Source organism: Pithys albifrons, chromosome 4, assembly GCF_047495875.1.
Source record: "Pithys albifrons albifrons isolate INPA30051 chromosome 4, PitAlb_v1, whole genome shotgun sequence".
Lineage (NCBI taxonomy): Eukaryota > Metazoa > Chordata > Aves > Passeriformes > Thamnophilidae > Pithys > Pithys albifrons.
The window spans coordinates 32,059,596-32,073,127 of NC_092461.1; the positions used below are offsets into that span (position 1 = coordinate 32,059,596).

The 13,532-nt window shown below is 41.0% G+C and overlaps 1 protein-coding gene across 1 annotated transcript in view; it reads left to right on the forward strand.

The window, feature by feature from the left end:
- The window catches only part of COL22A1 (collagen type XXII alpha 1 chain), a 205,888-nt gene that overhangs the window by 31,599 nt on the left and 160,757 nt on the right, over positions 1 to 13,532 (forward strand). The window lies entirely within an intron of this gene.

Here is a 13,532-nt window from a genome sequence, read left to right on the forward strand (position 1 = left end):
CACTCTTGTCTCTGTGCTGTGGCACATGGGAGGATAATGGACAGACTGTCTTGTACCTCCAGCCAGCAGTGGGAACTGATGGCTTCAGCAGATCTGTAGCTGCAATGCTCTGTTGGGCTTATCTGAGGAATGAGCCTTTCATGAATGCTGAGTGCAAGTGAGATTGATGGCGTTTTATAGCAGAAATATTGTAATGTTCCTGTTCAGTGAGAGCCAACATACCGGAGCTTTACACTGAGTTTATTTTTAATCATCTCAGTTGTTTCAAGTACAGGACTAACACAGAATTGATACTTTACAAACCAAATGAAACAAAAATATATCTCTTGTGTTGATAGTATTTTACGGAATTTTAGTCCATCCTAAATCCAGTCATTGCTGTAAGAGATTTAGCATTTTTTTGCTACTGTTGCTACTATCTCCCTGTTGTGAAATTTGCTGCTGGCAGAATTTTGCTTCCATATTACTTGTTTAATAGCACAGGAAAAAAAGAGAGATCCACTTCTGTTAGTAAAATGCTTCTCCTCCTATTTCTACAATCAACACTTGCATGTGTGGTATTGGTCCTTAGAAGTTTTTAAAGGTGTAGAAAGCACAGATGTTTCAGCTTGGCTCTTACAGATCACAGAAGTCTCATTGTTCATTACATTGGTGAATATTGAAATTGATCCATATCCAATGGTGCAAAATACAGGAAGAAAAAAGCTTTCTTTTTAAAACTTCATGAGTGAGAAGGGGAGAGAGAACAAAGGATTTTTTTAATGCTTGGCAAGTTCTGCATCTATGAGATGGTCAGCAGGATAGACAGTCTACCTGAAGCACTTTTGTCTTGGGTTGAGCTGGCAAAACGCCAACTCCAGGACAGAGTTCCCCCCAACCAGCCAAGGGAAAAAGAAGAGGGAGAGGAAAAAAACCTTAAAAAAACCCCAGGCTTATGCCTAACTACATGTATTTATGAAACTACATATGAAACTAACTACATGTATTTATATAGAAAAGAGAAAATTAAGAGGAAACTTCAATATAACACACACTAACACAAGTTATGTATAACAAGAAATAATTTCCCACTTCCCAGTAAACACAAATTCTACCATTTTAACTACAAATCATTCTAGAGAAGTCAGTTCTTCAGAGACAGATGTAAGCAGAGAGAAAAGCTAAGAACAAACATCTTACTTCCCTAAGATAACATGATGGTGCTCCAGGCTTGGGCCTCCCCATCCCTCCTGGGACGGCAGTGTCTTGCTGGGACCACAGCTGGGAAGTAACTGACTAAGCCACGCACCAGCTCTTACCCTCTTTGAGATGATGCAATATGGTATGGAATACAATATTATTGGCTGGAAGAAGTCAGCTGTTAGCTAGCTCAGCCCAGCTTAAATCAGCTGACAATCCTAGGCCTAGCTGAACTTTAAAACCTAAATTTAGGCCCACCTGGCCAAACCCATAACAACTTTCTATTGCCATCCACTTTCTGTGGATTTACATCCCATTTACATCCTAGAAATGCACTATATGCTGATCTCTTCTTTCTGTAGTCTTGGGATCTTCACTTTGGTAGGTGGAGTAGTTGTGTCTCCCCACAGCCAGAGGAGTAGTACCTTCTATCCTTGTTCTTCCTCTAGGACACAGAGTCAAGTAGCCTGGCAGCAACCTGTGAAGTACAGGCAGCGAGCACAGATAAAATTATCCAAAGGAGCCCAGCAGCTGGGTCAAGAGTGACATGTTCAATCTGTGCCAATAGAGAGCCACTGGAGAAGGGATAGTTGATGTGGCTGCTTCCTCTTGGAGGATGTGCTCCAACTGAACTCCATGCTGTCATCCTGTGGAATATTTTATAGGTGATCATCCTGAAGACATTTTCCTGGCAATTTATCTGCTAAGGCAATGATTGCCCACTCAAGAGAAACCCTGTGGTTGACTAGGACACTAGGATCAAGGACACTATGCATGATGAAGCGTCAGTTCTGTCCCAAAATGGGAGAACGAGAGAGAAAGGGGTGAACTCATGACCTAGAGCAGCAATCAGCTCCCAGCCTGGATGAAAAGCACTGCAGCTGCTAATTGCTTTCCTCAAAACCTTGTGCTGTTTGCTGACAAGCTCCTTGGCACAGAGTCTGTGTGTATGTTTAGGGGCAGACACAAGCAAATTAGCTTGGGAGTGCCGAGGTCTGTTGCTATATTCATAGTTCCCATAGTGCCACTTATTCCCTGTGGGAGCATGTGCAAATTAATTCTGTTGCTGCTCACTTAAATGGTGCTAATTGCATCAGTCCTCTTGACAATTACTTCTGCCAGCCAGTCCAGCAAGCTTCTTGCATTTATGTGGGTGAGTTAGACTGAGAGAGGCTTCCAGAGCATCCTGCAGAGTAGGTGTCTCCTGCAAAGAGCAGTCCCCACCAAGATTCAGGAACTTCTCTAGGAAATTTTGAAGGACATCTAAAGATGGGCTGAAGATTAGTATGTGATCAGCCTGCACATAGGACTCATGGGCTGTAAAACGTTCCTTGTGTGGGTGTGGCTTTTTAGTTGTCACTTCTTTCCGGTTGTTGGAGTGTGAGTACCTGTAGTAGTCTGGTCCCTTTGGGAATCAAAATCCAGAGAACGGGACAGAAAGAAATGAGAAATGAAAAAGGCAATTGATTGAGACGGTCAAAAAACTACACGATCCCAGCTATGGGGAAGAAAACTGGAATACTTTATTGAACACTTGACCACTTTTTAAGGTTTCAGGGAGACACATGCTCATAGGTAGGAAGGGTTATGGTAATTTCAGGAATTTATGGAGGGAAGACAGCAGGGGATTACAACACAATCTGATAACATTCATTCTAGACTCTTTTCTTATGTTAAGGTAGGAGACAGCTTATCTTCAAGTTGATCATTACCAAGCCTCCTGTGTTCTAGGTGATGGAATTTCTCTCAGCCTTTGTTGACCAAGGCTTGCTGTTTAAGATTTCTAGCTCTTTTTGCTGTAAACTGGATTTCAGATTCCTACAATTCCGGCTTTTTTATTTTATTGTTGCAAAGCAAAACTTAAGAAACACTGTAGTTAATTATTAGCTGGATACAGAAAAACAGACATGGAACACAAGGAACAAAACAGCAAGGGACAAAATTTTGAATGATATTACTATAAGCAATTTTTTAAAGCAAAGGTTCATATTTAGCATTTTTTGAAAAGTTTAGTTGAAGCTACATATTTCTGCAAATGAATGGTTTTTATTAGTTCAGGGTTTTGTGTGTTTTGACTTTTTTCTGGGGGTAAATGAAGTATTGGTTATGTATTATGTAAGGTGTGTTACAGTTTCACAAGTTCATACACTCCTATTTTTCACACATATTTTCATACATTCAGGGCCGGCCCACATACACACTTTTGTACACACACACAGATTTTTGGAATGTTAGTTTGCTGTGTTTGAGTATTTGCACTTTTGTTTCTTATTATTTTCAGTGTAGCTCCATTTTTCTTTGGTTTCTGGAATGCTGTTTTGATGGGAAAACAACTTTAACAGAAATTTTAAAAAACATAACTACATCTTTTTTCTCATGTTCAAGATTCAAAAAATACATAACTTTTTCATAAACATTCTTATAGATTTGAGGTAACTCTTGATCCCCCTTTTTTTCCTTTTTTTTTTTTGGCAAATGGGACAGACATCATTTGATATTTGCTTATTTTAGACATAAAAACAGCTTGGCATGGTTATTGCAACTTAATAGAAATTATTACAGACATAGTAACATGTATTGAAGTAGTTCATAGAATAATAAACAACAGAAAAGGAAAGCTTGAGGCAATTTTAAAAAGGCAGTATTTTAGATATATACTTCTTAATGAAAAGCAATTTAAAATTTTTAAAATTTACAAAATTCAAATGCTTTTTAAATGTTTTTTAACTTGGGAAGCATTTTGTTGTCTTTGTTAATATAGGCACAAAAAACTAAAGTAAAATTGAAAAAGGAAAAAATGGACATTAGATTTAGAAAAAAAGGAACAAAACAAAAAGACACATTTAGGAATTGAAGGAAACTACTTTGTGTTGCTAGTTTTAAAAATGCATTTTTTCTTAACAAATGCTGTTATAAGAGGTTGTAGTAAAGAATGCAAAGCTGAAAGTTTTTGCTTAAGTATTTTACACTTCATGTAGAAGCTTGCTGTTAAACAACTGGAGACATTACTAGATGTTAAAGGATAATTAGTATAAGACTTATTGAGAAAAATTTTTGTTTAAGTAAGTAGAAAAGACTTAAAATACTTTTTAGTTATGCAGAAATGAAAAAGGATTTGTGAAACAAAGCAACTATGATACTTTTAGTAAAAATTAATTTGAGCCTTGCTGAATTAGTATGCAAGATTACAAGAGAAACAGAGTGGCAGAAGCTTGTGGCTTCTTTAAACACAGAAGAGACAGATTAAGGTGCTGATTTTATCACTGTCTCTTTGAGGCTAAAAAGGAATTTTGGAAACTTCCCTTTTCCCTTACCATGTGGCTGTTAGGGAAGACAAAGGAAACAAGATTTTATGAGTTAAAACTTAGGAAAACTACATGAAAATGGCACAAATATACTTAATAGATAGATGATAGAGTTTGCATATATACATTTAAAAACACAATTTAAACAAACTTACTACTACTTTGGTAATGCAATGAACATTAAATTAAGAAAGAAAAACAACATTACACTTAGAAAAAGAATTAATTTTGTGGATTTAGAAAAGAAGGCTTGCAGTTTTGTCTCGGTTTTTCTTCCTAGATTAATTGCTAAGGAGATAAAAACTTTGGTTATTATTTGCATCAGTGATTTTTAAGCTTAGGCATTAGGTTTGATGTACTTATTAAAATAAAGCAAATAAACAGAAGAAAAAGGCATAAACAGTGTTTTAGACTGATAAACACTAAAAACGTTTTAGTTAGTGAGACAGAAAGTTATTTTTTCTCTCTTTTTTGTCAGTTTTTTGTGTTCCGGAGAGCAGCGTGTACTATGTCGGCACTGCGGCTGTCGGGGGCGGGGGTTGGGTGTTGATTTCCGGCTCATTCAGGAGCTGCGGCACTTTCAGGGTCCTAGTGCTCATCGGAAACTCTGCGGGGAGGGCGCTCAGGTGTTTTTGGAAGTTTTTCCTTCCGCTTTTGCGCTTTTCTGGTTGCTTTGAGTGTTTTTGGCTGGTTACGAGTTAGTGAGAAGGAGACGGCAGGCGTTCTTGATACCTTGGAGCAGAGGGTTGTTGACATGCCATTAAGACTCCGGCAGGAGGGGCAGGGGCGTCAGGGGCTGGAGCTTGTGAGCTGACATAGTTGCAACTTTGTATCATATCAGTAATTGTTGGTTCTCGCATGCCACATAGTATTTTTTGGCACTCAGAGTTTGCTTGCTCTACAGCAAGTTTTTGGAACAGTGCATCCTGTGCCAAGTTGTTATCAATTTGTTTATTAATTGCATCTCGGAGCTGATTGGCAAACTCATAAAATGGCTCTCTTAGTCCTTGCTGCACTGTAGTGAAGGACGGAGTTTGGGCAGTTGTGTTAGAAATTTTATGAAAGGCTCATAGTGCCAGATCTTTTGCAAGGTTTAAATCAGGCAGAGGCATACGGGTTTGCACAGCAACATTGGCATACGGACCTTCTCCTATAAGCCTGTTTATCAAATTTGCCACTGGCACCCCGTTAGCAGCTAAAATGCCTTCTGCTGCCTTTTTTGCAAGGCTCCTCCACTCATCTTCAAACAAGGCAAATTGCACTGTGCTCAGAGTCATTCTTGCAATTGAGGAGCAGTCATGAGGAGTCAGAACAAAGCTATTAAACAAATTGTCCAAAACTCCCATAGTAGAGGGTGCCGACAAGCCATAATCAATTGCTGACTTTCTTAAGTCTTTTATCAGTGGGTAAGGGACTGGTTCCCAATACGCAGGCTGTCTTGGATGCATAAACACTGGGAAGGCTCTTAATACACCAGAATTTTGGACAGCTGGAGCATCTTGCCTTAGGCACTCTTGCCTGAGCATGGTGTTTGGAGGGTACAATATTGGGTCCTCAGTCAGGTTACGTGGACCAGGGTCCCAGGGATTTTCACTGGGGTTAGGACCCACTGCGGCAGCGAGGCTTCCTCTGGCAGCCGAATAGCAAGGGTTCGTTTCAGTGCGAGGCAGTGGCAGTAGCGCTGGGTGGTCCAGCTTATTGCTGGTATTCTGTCCCCACTACTGCGAGGCAGGCAACGATTCGCTAAGTGGCTGCATGGCTGGGAAAATGGGCTTCTCCTCCTCAGCAACAGGTGGAGGTGTGCAAGCACCTGGTGTTTCCGCATCTGTGTCGCTGGTTTCAGGGAGCTTCAATTTTTTAGCAGCATGGGCTTTTGGTTTCAAAAACAACACGCCAAGGGTGTAAGACCTTTGCAGCTTTGTCATCGCCCATAGTGGCTGCTTCCCAAAGGAGAACACCAATATTATCCCACTTAGCATCATCAAAACTGTTCATTGAATTGAAATCGGGCACGTTAGCCTGAGCCCAGAGCAGTAAGTTCTGTAAAGATTGTTCATCAATATTTGAGCCATGTAGGTTAAGCAGGCTTTTCATAATCGAGTATACTTGTTTCTGCTCTGAAGATAGATTTCCCCCCATTTGTCTTATTATCCCTGAAGCTCTTTTAAGCTTCCGTTTGTGGTCGCTCACCTGCGCAAATCCTTGCGGGGACTTAGTTTCGGAACCCTTTTGAAGTTCGACCATGCACCGTCCCCGGAGCGGAGGCGCCGCTTCTCCTGCTACTGCCAATGGGCTCTGGACGGCTAGCTTCCAAATATTGGGAGCCAAGACTTCGTGCCCAACGTTGGGCGCCATTTGAGACAGTCAAAAACTACACGATCCCAGCTATGGGGAAGAAAACTGGAATACTTTATTGAACACTTGACCACTTTTTAAGGTTTCAGGGAGACACATGCTCATAGGTAGGAAGGGTTATGGTAATTTCAGGAATTTATGGAGGGAAGACAGCAGGGGATTACAACACAATCTGATAACATTCATTCTAGACTCTTTTCTTATGTTAAGGTAGTGTTGTAGTTTGGGATTATTATGTAAATTCTCTCCCCTGCCACTTAACTGCCCAGGCCAGCGGTTAACAAAAGAAGCAGTTAACTGTTGATCGCTGGGGTGGGGGCAGGTTTGTCTCTTTTGGTTTTTTGGTTTTTTTTGGATATTCTCCCCAGTCTTGGCTCGGCGGAACGGGGGAGTGGGGGCTCGAAGGAGGCAGGCTGCCCTGCTGGTTACTGCTGGGGTTTTCCTGGCTGTTTTGCCGCTGCCTACTTCGGACTACTTTTTCGTGCCGTGCTGCTGCTGCTGCCTGCCTTGGATTTGCTGCTGGTTGCTCGTATCTTTCTGCTTCTTGGACGGGGAACACAGGGGGAAGAGACTGAGTCCATCTGAAAGCTCACTGCTCGTCTGTCTCGCTGGAGAGGGACTGAAACTCACTCTGCAGCCAGCCGGGCTGTGATATGAACACTTGAGAATAACCTTTCCTCCCGGAGAAAAAAACCTGCTGGGTTTTGTTGTTGTTTTTTTTTGTTTTGTTTTGTTTTTTTTTGTTTTTTTCCTCTCTTGTGGTGTTGGGGAAGTGGGTTGCACTAGTCTGTTTATATATATATATATATATATATATATATATATATATATATATCAGTTATCCTTCTTGTATTAAAATTCCTTTTCTTAAATTTGATAAAGAGTGGTGTGATTATCGTGGAGGAGGCCCCTCCCCTGCTTGTGGGTAAAACATTTCGGGTTTTTTTTTCCCTCAAACCGAGACATGTAGGAGACAGCTTATCTTCAAGTTGAGCATTACCAAGCCTCCTGTGTTCTAGGTGATGGAATTTCTCTCAGCCTTTGTTGACCAAGGCTTGCTGTTTAAGATTTCTAGCTCTTTTTGCTGTAAGCTGGATTTCAGATTCCTACAATGGATGGTGGCAAAAGATGGAGAGAGAGAAGCTTGGATCCAGAGTGAAAAGACTGCATAAACTCACAGCCCAGCCTGCCACATTACAGGACGACGGTATTTTCCACACCTGTGTGATCAGTTCCAGTGTAAGCAAGGCAGAACAGGAATAAAAGTGTAGGGGAATAATTTAACTTTTATTATTATTATTATTATTGTTATTGTTTTACTTCTTTACCTTCAAAAATACTTCAAATGTTTTGCAAAATCAGAACTCCCTGCATTTCCCCTGTCCCTATTTAAATAGGATACAACACTTGGCTGTGAACTCAGCCCCTTTCCTACTTTCCCATTTGAACTGAATGCATTTAAAAATTGGTGACCTGTGACAATAAAATGTATTTAGCATTTTTGCTCAAGAGGATCCTTTTGATCTTTATTAGAGAACTCTTAGGAAAGGATGATATTTATGGGCTGTAACTGAATTAGTAGCCATAAATGTGGCCTGAAGTATTCTTGGACAATGTAATGCATTCATCTGTACTTGTGTCTGGCACATTTTGACCCAGACAAGCTAACACTCATTGGAACATTTCTAGGGCCCAGATAAGTTACTTACAACATGCCAGGGAGTGTTCATGGTCAGCAGCCATCTCTTTTTGGAGGCTAAGACCATTTGCTAACATAGATATGGGTTTCAACATACCTTGGTCTCAGTCCCCAGGAATGCACTCAACCACACATGTTTTAATTGGATGGATGTAACTGTGGTGCCTTTGATAGATGTCTGATTTGGGAACCATGTGTCCCCTTGGTTCCCCCTATAAACAATTGGAAAGGAGTAGCCTTTTCAGGTCTACATCAGGGCATGTAAATTGGGTTACTGCTCTGAATTGCCCTTTGAAGGAACCCTGCTTCTCCATTCCTATAGAAGGAGCTAGAGGAGTGTGTTCTCTTGCCTGAGACCTTAAATTTCTGGGGTACAATAACTCGTAGTAGTTTTGCTTGCCCTCTGTGTGGAGTAGAACCTTTATTGGGCACTGCTAGCACTGAATGTTTGGTCACACAAAGAACCATGTTTTCAGGCTGCAGTGCTGGTAAAGGGGGAGACAGACACTCACACTCCCACTACAGTCACTCGATACCTTCTGAGCACCCAAGGGAGCCTGGGAGCAGTTCAGCTGGGTGCTGGTGCCTTCAAAAATGTGACAGCCTTAGGATATTATGAGGAGTAGAGTGGCCTGCACCTGTGTTAGCTCAGCCTATAAGCTGTGTTGTAGGGAAGGGTTGTTATTGCCTTATCTATTTAATCACGAGCATTTATGAGGTCTACAAGAGGGGCTTTTGACATGCACATGTAGTGAAAGGATAGTGGTTTTAAACTTGAGGACAGGTTTAGGTTAGATATCAGGAGGAAATTCTCTACTGTCAGGGTGGGGAGGCAGTGGACCAGGTTGTCCAGAGAAGCTGCAGATGGTCCACCTGTGGAAGTGGTCAAGACCAAGTTATATGGGGCTATGACTAACCTTGATTAGTGAAGGATGCCCTTGCCACTGTCAGGGGCATTGGAAATAGAGGATTTTTAGGGTCCCTTTTAACCCAAACTATTCCACGATGCTATGATTTTATCACTGTAGCGACAGAGGGCCTTTGTATGAAAATATGGAAACTTCACTCAGAATCAATGTAGGCATTATTTGAAGGAAAAAAGTTGGACTCAATCTTGGGTTAAGCAGCCACAAACAGGTGATTTTCCTGGCACTGATGGACTTCAAACTCCACAGTGTGAAGATACAGTGTGATTTCCGAAAGGAAGGAAGAGTTGCACAAGGCATTAAATTGCAAGGTGGAATCATGTAATTGTTGCAATGCTCTGTTGTACCAATACCTTGGTACAAATTATAATGTTGGTATAGATGCAATTGCAGTATCATTACACTGTCAGTGCCACCACTGTAGTTGAAAATAATGCCAGGTTTTGCCTCATAAATTTGTTTCTGTGGTGGGTGGCACTTTATGGATTGGTTCATTTGCAGGGAAAGAATATCTGGCAATGAACATTTGCCAAAAAATAAACAGTGAATATGGGCAGAGTGTGGAGGTGTTCTTTTAAAGGAAATTTTTTTAAAAGAATGGGAAAAAAAGAAAATGCCTTGAATGTTGAGGCTTTGTAATGGTCCATGTACAATGTTTTATAAAAGAAGAAAAAAAAAGAAAATATAAAGGTAGTACTATATGTAGGTGTGATTAACTGACTGCAGGGAATTAAATGTGCTGGAGGAACTGCTGCACAGAGAAACGCCTGAGTAATTAAAGAAAGGAGCTAATGGGCTCTGAGAAAGCCCCTCTGAGAAACTACTTTCATGACGTATTCTTGAATTAAAGAAAAAAATTTTTTACCAGGCCCTCTCCCTTTAAGTGTAAGTGTCAAAGGGAAAAATTATTTCAATGTAGAAAAAATTTGCAATGCAGAAAAAATGTAGCCCCTCCACCCAATCCTCAAAATCTCTGTTTCTTGCAAGCCTGTCTAGATCTAGATCTAAAGTTTTTAGGAGACAGCTTTTAGGGAGGCCTGCATTTGGCCAACTGTTGCTTTATCTGTGAGCCCTATTGTTACAATTTAATGGCGGTAGTTTATTAATGTTATTTTACTGCTAGTGAAAGTTTCTGAGCTGGCATGTCTCTTACAGTGCATGTACTCTGTAAGACATATTGTTTCTTACTTTTAAGATATTTGACAGCTCTGGGATTTTTTTCATAGGAAAGATTTTAAAGAATGATATGAAAAACTGAGGCCTAAGTCCCTTATTATAATCAAGCAGATCTCAGTATGATCTTCTTATAGAAAGTGGTGTTATCTGCAGTTAGATCACTTTCAGAAAACTACCTTTGCTTCCCTGAACAAGGAGCTCATACAGAGCAGGGACATAGTTGGCTTTCTGGTCTGCAAACACACATTACAGTGTCATGCCCAGCCTCTGCTCCACCAGCAGCCCCAGGTCCTTCCCCCCAGCCTGGATTAATACTGAGAGTTGCCCTGACCCAGGTGCAGCACCAGCCCTTGGTCTTGTTAAACCTCATTAGATTCCCATGGGCTCATTCCTCAAGCTTGTTCAGGTCCTCCTGGATGGCATCCCATCCCTCAGGGGTGTCAATAACAGCAATCAGTTTGGTGTCATGTGCAGATTTACATACACAGAGCTTCCTAATCCCAGGAATTATGGGCCTTTGAAATGACGATAATGTAAAGCTATCAAAAATGAAAAGTGGTTCATAGGTACAGCCATAGAGCAGTTTGCCTGATCTCACACACACAAAAAAATAATATTTGCTGTTGAAGTCAGTGAATGAAGAATTACAGAATGGAAATTATTATGCATCCCTATTCAAGGATTATAATTTTATGAGAAAGAGGTCATCTCTAGCAAAACTAATTTCCTTCCATGGAGTTACAGTTTGGTTGATATGGTGACTACCTCAATAAAGTACATTTGTTCTTTGATAAAGTACATTTTTTCTTAAGCATTGGTACTACATATTGAATAGCATTTACATTAAAAAGTAACACTCTTCAATGGATTAAGAGCTGATTGATCTCATGTAGCAGGTGTCAGTGGAAAGTCATCATTCCTAGTGCAACTGTAAAGGGATATATAGCACACCTGGTGTTATTAAAAATTTCCATGAGCCACACGGCCATAACTGCAGAATCTTTGCTGATAAAATTTTGGATAAAGAAAAGGCTTTGCAACATAAACTTGCAAACAAAGAAGTTTTAAACAATATGTATTTAAAAGCAACTGTAAGCTTATATAGATTTGAATGACATGGGCAGAAGGGACATCATAAGGAGCAGAAGCTGAAAGCTCAGGTCAGTCAGTTGTATCTTCTCTTCTGTAAATCTCTGTTTATAAATTGGCAGAGCTGTAGCTGCAATGTAGATTTTGTTACTTTCCCTGTCATCTGCAGTGGATGCTTATTGCTGCAAGTCCTCTGAGCATCATATGTGGTTGCTCAAAATTTGGACTGGCAGTAACAGAAAGAACAGGCATAAACAGTCTTTGACATTAAAATGTTCACCTCTGTCAGGGTTCTCACAGAAAGGCTTCACAGGAGAGAGACAGCTTTTGCCTTGCCTTTCTTATCAGTGCACCCCTGTGTATAGCAATGAGACCTGGGTATGATGGATGTGCTATCAGTCCTGCACTCTGCTCCTCTGGACACTCACAGCTATGCTGGCAACTAGGATGGTAAAGCACCGACCTCAGCTGTGCCTCTGTGAATTATTTGGTAGCTGGAAAGTGAGCATTGCAATAATGTTCTTTCCCTTGTGGACTATTTATGCTTGTGCCCTAGATGCAGGCAGAAAGGGAGGAACCAAAAGGAGCACAGGAAATTTATAAAATAATCGCCAAAGTGAGGCCACAGTTCTTTAAGAGGTAACAAGAGCTTCAGAGGAGAGAGCTGGAAGCAGAGGAAAATATTGTGAACTTTGGCCTTTCGGTTTCTTTTAGGCAAGAGAATTCTGTGCCAAAGCCAAGCTCATGAGTTTGCTGTATATTCCTGGTTCCATAATAGGAGCTAAAACCTGGAAGATTTTGTAAGCTCATACTGCTAGGAAACCAGAGTTCTTTCTCATTGGAACTGGTGGAAGGTGTGTGTGATGTGTCTGTTTGTGCAGAGTACAGCCGCCCACATGCTCATACCTAGGGGAATCGAATGAAGCTGAGTCAGGGGAGGTTTAGAATGTATCTTAAGAAAATGTCCTTCACCCAGAAGTTAATTGGGCACTGGAACAGGCTCTGTAGGGACTGGTCACAGCACCAAGCCTGCCAGAGTTCAAGAAGTATTTAGACAACACCCTTAGGCATATGATGGGATTCTTTGGGTGGCCCTGTGCAGGCCCAGGAGTTCGACCTGATGGACTTGATGATCTTGAAGGTCTTTGTGATGTTCAGATCTGCTTAATTTTTTAAGCAGATTGAACTACAAGTTCGAATCATTCTCTTGAGCAAAATTAAAACTCAAACATGTTATCTGTAAATACCAAAAACTGATTTTTATTAATTGATTGCGAGAGAGATGCGAAAGGAAAAGAGGAAAAATAAGAAAGGTTAGGAAAAATGCTTAAGATTATTTATAGAAGCAGAGAAAAGATACCACCAAGAAAAACTACTTGAGTGCCTTATCCATGTAACTGAGAGGAAGGGGGGGGATGTAGATGCTCTCTCTGTTTCTGCCACGATGTTATCTCTTGGCTGCAAGAGGATGGTGAGTCTTTGAAATGCAAAATGCAGTTATTTTCCCTCACGACCCAGACCGGCTGGCTTCTGGAGTAGCTGCAAAAGAGGGTGCTTTATTTTAGCCTGTAAGAGAAAAATTCAGAGAAAGGATATACTTCCACAGACAGTCACAGACTATTCAGGCTGCCAGGTAGTCTCGCTCTAGGCCGATGCCCTCTCTCCAGGCTGACAAGCAGTCTCTCCTTCGAGGCAGATGACGGCTGGTGGTGTTGGAAGCAAGGTAAGACGAGCTGAGAGGAGAGATCAGAAGAAAACTAGGCAAGGCGTCCTAGTTTCTCCTTGTCTCTTGTTCCTCCAACT